Raw genomic sequence first — 13,926 nt, 5'->3', positions numbered from 1 at the left:
ATATTATTTGAAATAAACCTCATTCCTTAAACTGAACATAACTAGGTAATTAGAATTATTTAAGTAAAAACTGTAATGCTTTGCTATGATCAAAATTTTGAGTCACTATGAAGTGCTCAATTCATTCTGAGCCATGCTATGAAGAGGTTTCAAGCCTGGAGAAAAATGTGTGATTGAAGGACAGAGATTGTACTATTTTAAAAGTTTTAAATGGGATTTTTTCATGTGAAAGAAAAATATCCTTTTATCATCCATTTGTCTCTACTTTAGCAAGGCCTTACCTCCTGTAAATAAAGTGATTTCATCTGTTGTTTAGAAGAAAAGGCTGGAATTCGTTATAGAAATGTCATAGAGACCATATCTTCTCCATTGTTCCCATTGAAATTTAGTTTATATCTGGGTTTCAAGAGCACAGGCTATTAGAACAACCATAAGTCAAAGCTAGGAAGGTTCATCTCTCCTTGGGATGCACAAAGACATGTTGCTTATATTCTATGTGATTCACATGAAAAATACAGGAATTAAAAGGCTGAAAAAAAATCAGGTTCACAAAGTCCATTGCATATATGACTTTGGAGCATGAGGGATGTGATGAGAAAGAGAAAGGGATTTTGAAACTTAGTTGTATTATTCATAACCATTTTTATATAATCTTTAATGAATTTTTCTTTTATCAAAGTGGACATGACATGTATGAGTTTGTGAGTGGAATATGGTGTAGGGACTGTGAGTCTAAGGAAATTATACCATAAGCTCTGCACAAAAATATATGTTATTGAATCATAATTGCACACATATATGCAAATGAGCACATGTAAACAGATTAGAATGGGAGTCTGGGAGTTTCAGTTGGTTAAGCATCCAACTCTTGATCTTAGCTCAGGTCTTGATCCCAGGATCATGAGATTTTTTTTTTAAAGAAAGAATTATATTTAAAAAATCCTAAATTGCGGGCGCCTGGGTGGCTCAGATGGTTAAGCGTCTGCCTTCAGCTCAGGTCATGATCCCAGGGTCCTGGGATCGAGTTCCGCATCAGGCTCCCTGCTCCTTGGGAGCCTGCTTCTCTCTCTCTCTCTCTTTCTCATGAATAAATAAATGAAATCTTTAAAAAAAAATTCTGATATTGATTTCAATTAAATTTTAAGAAAATAGTTTTCACCTTCATCTAATAAACATTTTTCTGAATATGCAATTGTTATACAATTATAACAATAGATTTCAAATTCAAATATGATTTTTCTAATTTCTCAATACTGTCTCATTATCATTATTTTCATAGATGGTAGAAATGTTGCTAAAGAATACATTTTCTGAGGGAGGAGCAAATGGTGGAGAAGTAGGAGACCTAAATTTTGTCTAGTCCCGGGAACTCAGCTAGATAGGGATCAAACCAATCTGAACACCTATGAACTCAACAGGAGATTGAAGAAAAGAATAGCAACAACTCTATGAACAGAAAAGTGACCACTTTCTGGAGGGTACGACGTACTGAGAAGTGAATCCGAGGGGATATTTGGGAAGATAGATGGCGGGGGAGGGGGCCTCCGTCAGCAGCTACTGGCAAGTGATAGAGCAGTGGAGCATATAATCGGAAATTTTAGAAGTCGTTTTTGCTGAGGGATGTCGCTCCAGTGGCTAAGCCGGGGGTGGAACCCTCGGTGGACAGTGTGGTCTCAGGACCCTCGGGGTCACAGAAAGACTGGGGGTGCCTGAGTGCAGCCAAACTCCCAGGGATCAGAGCGGGGAAGCCAGCTGCAGAGATGGAGCTGAGGTGCGGGCTCTTAGCTCGGGGTTGCCATAAACCATGATCCATGGCACAGTCGGGCCACTGCTCCTACAGCAGGGACCCAGTAAGCAGCAGACCCCGGGAGACTCCCCTTCCTCCCCCAGGAGGAGCGGTGCAGGAGCACACCGCAGGGATCTGCTGGGTTTGGAGACTCCACACGGGGTTGGGTGCCAGAGATAGAAACGCTTGTCACAGGCTGGGTGAGCACAGAGTGTGGCCAGAGACTGGGGAGAAGGGAGTGATTGACTGCTTTTATTTAGGGGCTCACTGAGGAGCAGGCCCCGAGTTCTCAGCTCCTCCGGGGTGGAGACTGGGAGGCCGCCATCTTCACTCTCATCCTCCAAACCTGTACAGAAAGCTTGCAGGGAACAAACCTCCTGAGAGCAAACCCAAACAGATTGCTTAGCCCGGACTGACAAGGGCGGGGCAATTCCGCCTCCGGCAAAGACATTTGGGAACCATGGCAACAGGCCCCTCCCCCAGAAGATCATCAAGAACAGCCAGCCAGGACCAAATTTACCGATCAATGAGAATGGCAGAACTTCAGCCTTAGGGGAATAATGCACACAGAATTCATGGCTTTTTCCCCATGATTCTTTAGTCTATCAAAGTTAATATTTTTAATTTTATTTTTCTTAAATTTTCTTTTTCCCCTCTTCAACCACATCTTATCGATCCATTTTTTAAAAAATCTTTTTTAGTTTTCATTTTTAGAGTCATATTCTATCCCTTCATAGTAGTTAACCTTATTTTTGGTATATATGTAAGTTGATCCCGCTTTAAAATTTTGGGATACAGTTTCTTCTAACAGATCAAAATATACCCTAAATATCTTGTGTATGGCTTTGTTCTAGTCTCCTGCCTGATCACATTCTCTCCTTTTATTTTATTTTAATCCTCTTCTTTTTTTTCAACCATCAACTTATCTTATCAATTCCTTTTATAAAATCATTTATAATTTTCATCTTTACAGTCATATTCCATCCCTTCATCATATTTACCCTTATTTTTATACATATATAAGTTTTTCATTCTTTAAAATTTTGGGAGGCACTTTCTTTTAATAGACCAAAATACGTCCCAATTTAGGGTTTCCCACTGATCTATGCACCAGCCTGATCATATTTGATCATATTCTGTTTTCTTGTTTGTTTGTTTATTTTTTGTCTTTTTCTTTTTGTTTTCTCTTTTTTCTTTCTTTCCCTTTCTTTTCCCCAGGTTTCAGAACTCTTCTGATTTGTTTAGTGTATATTTTTCTGGGGTCATTTTTACTCTGTTAGCATTTTGTTCACTCATTCATCTATCCTCCTCTAGACAAAATGACAAGATGGAAAAAATCACCTCAAAAAAAAAAAAAAAGAACAAGAGGCAGTACTGACTGCCAGGGACCTAATCAATACGGACATTAGTAAGATGTCGGAACTAGAGCCCTACAAGTACTATTGAAAGGGGTCCTCCATGCAAAGAGAAAGCCTAAAAGTAACATAGACCAGAAAAGAACACAAAAAATATACAGTAACAGTCACCTTACAGACACTACGATGGCACTAAATTTATATCTTTCAATAGATACCCTGAGTGGAAATGGGTTAAATGCCCTAGTCAAAAGACACAGGGTATGAGATTGGATAAAAAAAATAAGACTCATCAATATGCTGTCTACAAGAAACTCACTTTAGACCCAAAGACACCCCCGGATTGAAAGTGAGGGGGTGGAAAACCATTTACCATGTGAAGGGACACCAAAAGAAAGCTGGGGTAGCAATATTATATCAGACAAATTAGATTTTAAACCAAAAACTGTAATAAGAGATGAGGAAGGACACTATATCCTACTTAAAGTGTCTATCCAACAAGAAAATCTAACAATTGTAAATATCTAAGCCGTAACATGGGAGCAGCCAATTATATAAGGCAATTAAAAATGAAAGCAAAGAAACACATCGAAAACAATAAAATAAAAGTGGGGGACTTTAACACCCCCTCACTGAAATGGACAGATCATCTAAGCAAAAGATCAACAAGGAAATAAAGACTCTAAATGACACAGTGGCCCAAATGGACTACACAGATATATTCAGAACATTCCATCCCAAAGCAACATAATACACATTCTTCTTTAGTGTCCATGCAACATTCTCTAGAATAGATCACATCCTAGGTCACAAATCAGGTCTCAACCAGTACCAAAAGATTGGGATCATTCCCTGCATATTTTCAGACCATAGGTCTTTGAAACTAGAACTCAATCACAAGAGGAAGGTCAGAAAGAACTCAAATACAGGGAGGCTAAAGAGCATCCTACTAAAGAATGAATGGGTCAACCAGGATTTTAAAGAATTTAAAAAAATTCATGGAAACAAATGAAAATGAAAATGAAAGCACAACTGCTCAAAATCTTTGTGATGCAGCAAAGGCATTCCTAAGAGGAAAGTATATAGCAATACAAGCCTTTATCAAGAAATAAGAAAGGTCTAAAATACACAACCTAACCCTACACCTAAAGGAGCTGGAGAGCAAACAGCAAATAAAACCTCAACCCAGCAGGAGAAGAGAAATAATAAAGATCAGAGCAGAAATCAATGAAATAGAAAACAAAAGAACAGTAGAACAGATCAACAAAACTAGGAGCTGCTTCTTTCAAAGAATTAACAAGATTGATAAATCCCTGGCCAAACTTTTCAAAAAGAAATGAGAAATGACCAAAATAAATAAAATCATGAATGAAAGAGGAGAGATCACAACAAATGCCAAAGAAATAAAAACAATTATAAGAACATATACTGAGCAACTCTATGCCAGCAAATTAGATAATCTGGAAGAAATGGATGCATTCCTAGAGATACATCAACTACCAAAACTGAACCAGGAAGAACTAGAAAACCTGAACAGACCTTAACCACTAAGGAAATTGAAGCAGTCACCAAAGTCTCCCAACAAACAAAAGCCCAGGGCCAATGACTTACCAGGAGAATTCTACCAAACATTTAAAGAAGAATTAATACCTATTCTTCTGAAACTGTTCCAAAAAATAGAAATGGAAGGAAAACTTCCAAACTCGTTTTATGAAGCCACCATTATCTTGATCCCCAAACCAGACAAAGACCCCATTAAAAAGGAGAATTACAGACCAATATCCTTGATGAACATGGATGCAAAAATTCTCACCAAAATACTAGCCAACAGGGTCCGACAGTACATTAAACGGATTATTCACCACGACCAAGTGGGACTTATCCTTGGACTGCAAAGTTGGTTCAACATCTGCAAATTAATCAATGTGATACATTACATTAATCAAAAAAAGAACAAGAACCATATGATCCTCTCAAGAGATGCAGAAAAAGCATTTGACAAAGTACAGCATCCTTTCTTGATCAAAACTTTCAGAGTAAAGGGATAGAGGGTACATACCTCAATATCATAAAAGCTATCTATGAAAAAAACACAGCAAATATCATTCTCAATAGGGAAAAACTGAGAGCTTTCCCCCTAAGGTCAGGAACACGGCAGAGATGTCCACTATCACCACTGCTATTCAACATAGTATTAGAAGTCCTAGCCACAGCAATCACACAACAAAAATAAATTAAAGACATCCAAATCAGCAAAGACATCAAATTCTCACTCTTTGCAGATGATTTGATACTTTATGTGGACAACGCAAAAGACTCCACCCCAAAACTGCTAGAACTCATACAGGAATTCAGTAAAGTGGCAGGATAGAAAATCAATGCACAGAAATCAGTGGCATTCCTATACACCAACAACGAGACAGAAGAAAGAGCTATTAAGGAGTCGATCCCATTTACAATTGCACCCAAAACCATAAGATACCTAGGAATAAATCTAACCAAAGAGGCAAAGAATCTGTACTCAGAAAACGATAAAATACTCATGAAAGAAATGGAGGAAGACACAAAGAAATGGAAAAATGTTCCATGCTCATGGATTGGAAGAACAAATATTGTGAAGTTGTCAATGCTACCTAGAGCAATCTACACATTCAATGCAATCCCTATCAAAATACCATCCACTTTTTTCAAAGAAATGGAACAAATAATCCTAAAATTTGTATGGAACCAGAAAAGACCCTAAATAGCCAGAGGAATGTTGAAAAAGAAAAGCAAAGCTGGCGGCATCACAATTCCGGACTTCCAGCTCTATTACAAAGCTGTCATCATCAAGACAGTATGGTACTGGCACAAAAACAGACACATAGATCAATGGAATAGAATAGAGAGCCCAGAAATGGACCCTCAACTCTAGAGTCAACTAATCTTCGACAAAGCAGGAAAGAATGTCCAGTGGAAAAAAGACAGTCTCTTCAACAAATTGTGTTGGGAAAATTGGACAGCCACATGCAGAAGAATGAAACTCGACCACTCCCTTACACCACACAGAAAAATAGACTGAAAATGGTTGAAAGACTTCAATATGAGACAGGAGTCCGTCAAATCCTAAAGGAGAACACAGGCAGCAACCTCTTAGACCTCATCCGCAGCAACTTCTTCCTAGAAACATCACCAAAAGCAAGGGAAGTAAGGGCAAAAATGAACTATTGGCACCTCACCAAGATAAAAAGCTTTTGCACAGCCAAAGAAACAGTCAACAAAACCAAAAGACAACCGACAGAATGGGAGAAGATATTTGCAAATGACATATCAGATAAAGGGCTAGTATCCAAAATGTATAAAGAACTTATCAAACTCAACACCCAAAGAACAAATGATCCAATCAAGAAATGGGCAGAAGACATGAACAGACATTTTTCCAAAGAAGACATCCAAATGGCCAACAGACAGATGAAAAAGTACTCAACATCACTCGGCATCAGGGAAATCCAAATCAGAACCTCAATGAGATATCACCTCAAGCCAGTCAGAATGGCTAAAATTAACAAGTCAGGAAATGACAGATGTTTGTGGGTCTGTGGAGAAAAGGGAACCCTCCTACACTGTTGGTGGGAATGCAAGCTGGTGAAGCCACTCTGGAAAACAGTATGGAGGTTCTTCAAAAAGTTGAAAATAGAGCTTCCATACGACCCAGCAATTGCACTACTGGGTATTTACCCCAAAGATACAAATGTAAGGATACAAAGAGGTACGTCCACCCCAATGTTTATAGCAGTAATGTCCACAATAGCCAAACAATGGAAGAGCCAAGATGTCCATCAACAGATGAATAGATAAAGAAAAAGGGGTATATATATATACAGTGGAATATTATGCCGCCATCAAAAGGAATGGAATCGTGCCATTTGCAATGATGTGGATAGAACTGGAGTGTATTATGCTGAGCGAAATAAGTTAATCAGAGAAAGACATGTATCATATGACCTCACTGATATGAGGAATTCTTAATATGAGGAAACAAACTGAGGGTTGCTGGAGTGGTGGGGGGTGGGAGGGATGGGGTGGCTGGATGATAGACATTGGGGAGGGTATGTGCTATGGTGAGCGCTGTGAATTGTGTAAGACTGTTGAATCATAGACCCGTACCTCTGAAACAAATAGTACATTATATTTTAAAAAGAAAAGTGGAAGATAGCAGGAAGGGAAAAATGAAAGGGGGGAATTCGGAGGGGGAGATGAACTATGAGAGATTATGGACTCTGAGAAACAAACTGAGGGTTTAGAGGGGAGGGGGGTGGGGTTATGTGTTAGCCTGGTGATGGGTATTAAAGAGGGCATGCACTGAATGGAGCACTGGGTGTTATATGCAAACAATGAATCATGGAACACTACATCAAAAACTAATGATGAGGGGCGCCTGGGTGGCTCAGTCATTGGGCGTCTGCCTTCGGCTCGGGTCATGATCCCAGGATCCTGGGATCGGGCACCACATCAGGCTCCCTGCTCTGGGGCAGCCTGTTTCTCCCTCTTCCACTCCCCCTGCTTGTGTTCCCTCTCTTGCTGTATCTCTCTCTGTCAAATAAATAAATAAAATCTTAAAAAAAAAAACTAATGATGTAATGTATGGTGATTAACATAACACAATAATAAAAAAGGGCCTTTAGGAAAAAAATCAACAAATTAAAAGTTATAAGGCCTAAAATTTTTTTGTGATATAAAGAAAAAGAATACATTTCCATGAGTTTTAGCTTTTATGTATTTAATCTTCTTTTTATAAAGACGTCTTTTTTTTAAGATTTTATTTATTTATTTGAGAGAGAATGAGAGATAGAGAGCACGAGAGGGAAGAGGGTCAGAGGGAGAAGCAGACTCCCTGCTGAGCAGGGAGCCCGATGTGGAACTCGATCCCAGGACTCCAGGATCACGACCTGAGCCGAGGGCAGTTGCTTAACCAACTGAGCCACCCAGGCGCCCTTTATGTATTTAATCTTTTCAGTATGCATAAAAATATTGAATTTGGCAAGGATTTTTCTGAAAAGATTTGATTTTCCTGTCATGCAGCACATTCATTGAGAGATGCAATGATTACTCTGAGTCCAACATCATTAAACAAAGAGAGACTGGAGGGGGCTGCACCACCAGGCACCGCCAAGAAGTATAGGCAGGGAGTGAAGTCCTGAGTCCGGGAGGACTCTCAGTTTTATTATGGTAGAATGTAAAGTTTCAGGTGCAAGGAAAAACGACTCAAGAAAGCAATCAAATGAGGGGCAGTAAGGAACTGTGTACATGACAACAGCACCAGTCCTAGTGAGGCATTAACTAGGGGGCTGCAGGAGATGGGAAAGCCTACTTCTGTGGGCCTATCTTATCTACCATCATTGCTGTTTGCAGCACATACTGTTTTCAGTACAGAATGATGGGGGAATGGTTGGCTTTTGCCACATGCATACAGCTTTTGCCATATATGCCTGTTCCCGTTCTTACCATTTCTTTTACCTGCTGAGGTCTTGCTCGCCCACACTCCTAATCTTCAGTGCAAAAGTAATTTTATATACACCTAGAAAATCTGTTCTACTGAAAATTAAGAATTAAAACTTTTAAACATGATGAACCAGTGGTATATTTACTGCATGTGGGCATTTAAATTTAATTAATAAAATGATAAAATAATAACCTTTTTTTAAATTTAAATTCTAGTATAGTTAACATACATTGTTATATTAGTTTCAGGTGTACAATATGGTGATTCCACAATTTTATACATTACTCAGTGTCCTTCATAATCTTAATCCCCTTCACCTATTTCACCCATTCCCCAACCCACTTCCCCTCTGGTAACCATCTGTTTGTTCTGTATGGTTAAGAGTCTGATTTTTTATTTATCCCTTTTTATCTTTGTTCATTTGTTTCTTAAATTCCATATGTGAGTGAAATAATATGGTGTTTATCTTTCTCTGACTGACTTATTTCATTTAGCATTATTCTCCCTGGATCCATCCATGTTGCTGCAAATGGCAAGATTTCATTCTTTTTTATGAATATTCTAGTGTGTGTGTGTGTGTGTGTGTGTCTCTATATATATATATGTGTATATATATATATATTTCATTGTGTGTATATACATCTTCTTTATCCATTCTTTATTGATTAACATCTGGGCTGCTTCTATATGTTGGCTATTGTAAATAATGCTGCAATATACATAAGGGTGCATATATCTTTTTGAATTTGTGTTTTCATATTCTCTGGGCAAATACCCAGTAGTGGAATTACTGGATCATATAGTAATTCTATTTTTAATCTTTTGAAGAACCTCCATTCTGTTTTCCACAGTGGTTGCACCAGTTTTCATTTGCTTTCCCACCAACAGTGCACGAGGGTTCCTTATTCTCCACATCATCACCAACACTTGTCATTTCTTGTCTTTCTAATTTTACCCATCCTGACAGATGTTAGCTCATTTTGGTTTTTATTTGCAGTTACGTGATGATGAGTGAGGTTGAGCATCTTTTCATGTGTCTGTTTGCCATCTGCATGTTTTCTTTGGAGAAATACCTGTTCATGTCTTCTGCCCAATTTTAATTTGGGGATGTTGAGTTGTATAAATTCTTAATATATTGTAGAAACTAGCCCTTTATTGGCTATGTCATTTGCAAAGGTCTTCTCCCATTCTACAGGTTGTCTTTCATTTTTTTAATTGTTTCCTTTGCTGTGCAGAAGCTTTTTATTTTGATTTAGTCCTTAGAGTTTATTTTTGCCTTTGTTTCCCTTGGCTGGGGAGACATCTAGAAAAATGTTGCTATGGCCAATGTCAGAGAAATTACTGCCTGTGCTGTCTTCCAGGACTTTTATGGTTTCAGGTCTCATATTTAGGTCTTTCATCCATTTTGAGTTTATTTTTGTCTATTGTGTAAGAAAGTGGTCTAGGTTCATTCTTTTTCATGTAGCTGTCCAGTTTTCCCAGTGCCATTTGTTGAAAAGACTATCTTTCTCCCACTGCATATTCTTGACACCTTTTTCAAAGATTAATTGACCATATAATCATGGGTTTATACTGGGGCTTTGATTCTGCTCCACTGATCTATGTATCTTTTTGTGCCCAGTACCATACTGTTTTGATCACTACAACTTTATTATATATCTTGGAGTCAGGAATTGTGATGCCTCTAGCTTTGCTTTTCTTCCTTAGGGTTGCTTTGTCTATTCGGGGCCTTTGATGGTTCCATACAAATTTTAGGATTGTTTGTTCTAGCTATGTGAAAAATGTTGGTATTTTTACAGGGATTGCATTAAATCTGTAGATTGCTTTGGGTAGTATGGGCATTTGAACATTATTTGTTCTTCAAATCCATGAGCATAAAATATCTTTCCATTTGTTTTTATCTTCTTCAGTTTCTTTCATTAATGTCTTACAGTTCTCAGAGTACATGTCTTTTGCCCTAGGTTAATTTTATTCCTCGGCATTTTATTATTTTTGGTGCAACTGTAAATGGGATTCTTTTATTAATTTAAAAGAATAACTTTTGAAGCATTAAGCATTCCATAAATCCTTAGTGTACCCCTATAACACATATAAGGACATTCACAACACTGTCCTTGATTTGAAAGAGCTTATAATATTCATAAGATATATATGTCCTTGTGTATGTATATAATACTTAAAAAAATACATTCAATTATTCTTTTTCAAAAAACATAGATACAGCAAAAGCAGATAGTTTCTTATATTCATCTAGTGATTTACAGTTTATATATCATGTTTATACGAAGTTATCCAGGTAGTCAGTCATGAAAAAATCTATGAAATAGTTGAGAATGATACTATTATTTTATATTTATACATAAAGAAACAGAGACCATAAAAGCTGAGGAGTCTTTAGTTTAAAATATCAAAACTGATTCTGAATTAAAGTTCCCATTGCCAAACTTGTGTTCTTCCTATTTTTACCTTTCAAATGAGGAACTTGTAATTAAATCACTATGAATCATTGAACACTACATCTGAAACTAATGATGTACTATATGTTGGCTAACTGAATTTAAATAAAAAATTAATTAATTTAAAAAAAGAAAAAAGTCACTGAGTAAGGAGATTAAGGAAAAATGGTCTGAAAATAAGAATAATAGCAAAGTTTAAAAAGTGTTCTGAAGTTTATAATGAGGATTTCATGAAGAACTTTAGTAAAGATGAATAGAATAGCAATGGCAGAAAGAATGGAGAAAGGCATTATTTGCAGGTAAAATAATAGGAAAGAATGTTGAAAGAAACAAGGGATAAATAAGAAATCCAATTAGATGGAACAAAAATAGTAGATAAGACCAGAAAGATATGCTGGGAATAGGTAGGATATGTTAACTTATGGCCACATGGGAACATGCCTTACATGCCAGACTAAGTAATGATGGAATTTACTAAGGCATATTTTAACCCTTTAAGAAACTTAAACAAGGACAAGGAAATATCTACTACATGACTAGATGGATGGATGGATAGATGGCTGAAAGGAGAGTGGGAGAGGGGGAGAGAGAGAGATAGAGAGAGATAAATACACAGGCGATATGTGTATGTATCTTCATGTAATTTCCAAAGCAACTTTTCATTTTAAGTAGTAATTTCATCAATTTATAGAGAAGAATATTGAAGCTCAATAAAGATTCAACTGGGATTTGAACCCAGATCTTTCTGACTCTATAGTGTTGTAGAATATCAAGGCTGATTGTGAGAAATCACTTAGAAAACTTTTGCTGCTTAACTTTATCAACAGTTAAATTATGATGGCGGCAATGGGAACCAAAAGGAAGTGAAGATAACACAGGTGACTTTAAACTCTTTCTTGCCTAGAAATTTACAAATTAGTGATAATCTTCATGCTTTTGTTCATAGATCAATTAAAAAAATGAAAAATATATAAATCATGTTTTCATGTTGAAGTTTTATTTCATTGAAATATTGTTAATATGGATGAGAACTACATATTTACCAAAAAATGGTAACCAAGAGTTCAATCCATAGCATTTGATGAAAGCCGACACCATTTGTGTATTAATTATCATCCTAAATAGTAAGATTCTGTAAATGGATCTATTGGTAGTCTGATAATCTGCGGAAGTTTTTATGGGTTCAACAATTTGTTTAACAGGTCCTTTTGTTATTTGTATCAGTACAAGAAAATACTTGAAATAGATATCATACCCAGATGAAAGGAAATTATTCTGATTTATTAGCATCAGATTTCAAGTGAAGCTACTTATTCAAACCTGGAAATAGATTTTTTAAGATATTAGAATGCGTTCAGGGAACAGAACAAGAATGAAAAGTGGTTTGGAAATTAAGAATGATAACAAAAACTGACAGAAGCAAGTTTATAAAAGAAAACTGATGAAAGAAATGGTAAAAACAGAACAGGTGCAATTGATCTAGTCATTTAATGGAGAAAAAAGTGCTGCTGGGATCAATATGCAAATGAAAAAAAGTATGTTAACATTCGTTAAGAACAGTTTAATGAACATTAGAACATATTCAAGGATTAGAAGCCACAGAAACTTGTAAATATAAGTCCATATTCATATTTCATTTGAAGAGGGTAGAATTGTTTCTCTCTGCACATTTCCAGGTTGAACTATGTCTGAAGAACATATCATGTGATCAGACAAGTCTGTTCAAGGGAAAAAGACATACAGTGCCAGAGATGAGGTGGCTAAGTCATGCTCCTGATACATCTTAAAGATCCCCTGGTCTTGTAAAAATTGGAGCTTCATGAGTTCTACTTGACATATATCCATTATTTGTATAGTCAGTGTGTAGCTAAGATGGTCATAGGAGATCTGTCTGACAGGGTGTATTAAAAGTCCCTACATCATTATTTTTGAACACTGTCAGTCCTGAAATTCAAAGAATGCTACAAACTTGCCAGCATTGACAATTCAACACAGAAAGAGGAGTTCAGACATTTGATGACTATCATGCACCTTATTAAAATCACATTTTCTAAGAAACCAGTTACTGGAGAGAAATGATATTAGTATGCCAGAAGTTTAAAAAAGTTTAGAGACTGTATGCATTGTAATCCCAAGATTATTCATTTTTCTAAGAACATCGTATCAACAAGTTTTATCTGCTTTAGTTTCAAATACCATGCTGAATCTGACCACTTTCACTTCCTCTAGGACCTTATCATAGACTACCACTGTCTTTCACCTATATTCTTTTGGTAGACCTTAAAAGGGTCTCCCTACTTCTATCCTGCTTCATACTTTTCTACTCTCCACATTAAAGCCAAAGGGATACTTTTAAAACAATTGACCTTAAGTAAAACAGTAGTGTTTATATTATTATGTACAAAACAGTGCAAATGCCTTCAGGGCAAAGACTTTGTTCGTTCACTGCTGTATACCCATTTCCCATTACAGTGCCTGGTATGTAGTAGTCCTTCAATATATATCTTTTGTTGCTCATTAAATAGTGTGGTGTTTTACCTGTATGTGCATACAGCTGTGTTTAGTGAGGCCTAAATTAATGCTTTTGTGAAAGAAAGCAGTGTACAGCCAGGTAGACTATAAATGGAATTCTATACCTTTAATAAGGAGTCCATAGGACTCATAAGGAAAAATATATCACCTTATTCCTAAATTTCAAGGTTACTTAAAACCTTGAGAGTTGACCCACATAGAAGAAAATAGTTAGGAAATTTAACAAGCCCTCTGAGATAAAACTTTCTAAGGAAGCTAGAAAACAGAAGCAGTAACCTGATCCCTATTCTATTATGGCCACTAGAAAGGGAAATA

This window comes from Zalophus californianus, chromosome 2 (genome assembly GCF_009762305.2).
Source record: "Zalophus californianus isolate mZalCal1 chromosome 2, mZalCal1.pri.v2, whole genome shotgun sequence".
Classification (NCBI taxonomy): Eukaryota; Metazoa; Chordata; class Mammalia; order Carnivora; family Otariidae; genus Zalophus; species Zalophus californianus.
The sequence above is the reverse complement of the archived record's forward strand: the minus strand, read 5'-3'. Positions refer to the sequence as shown.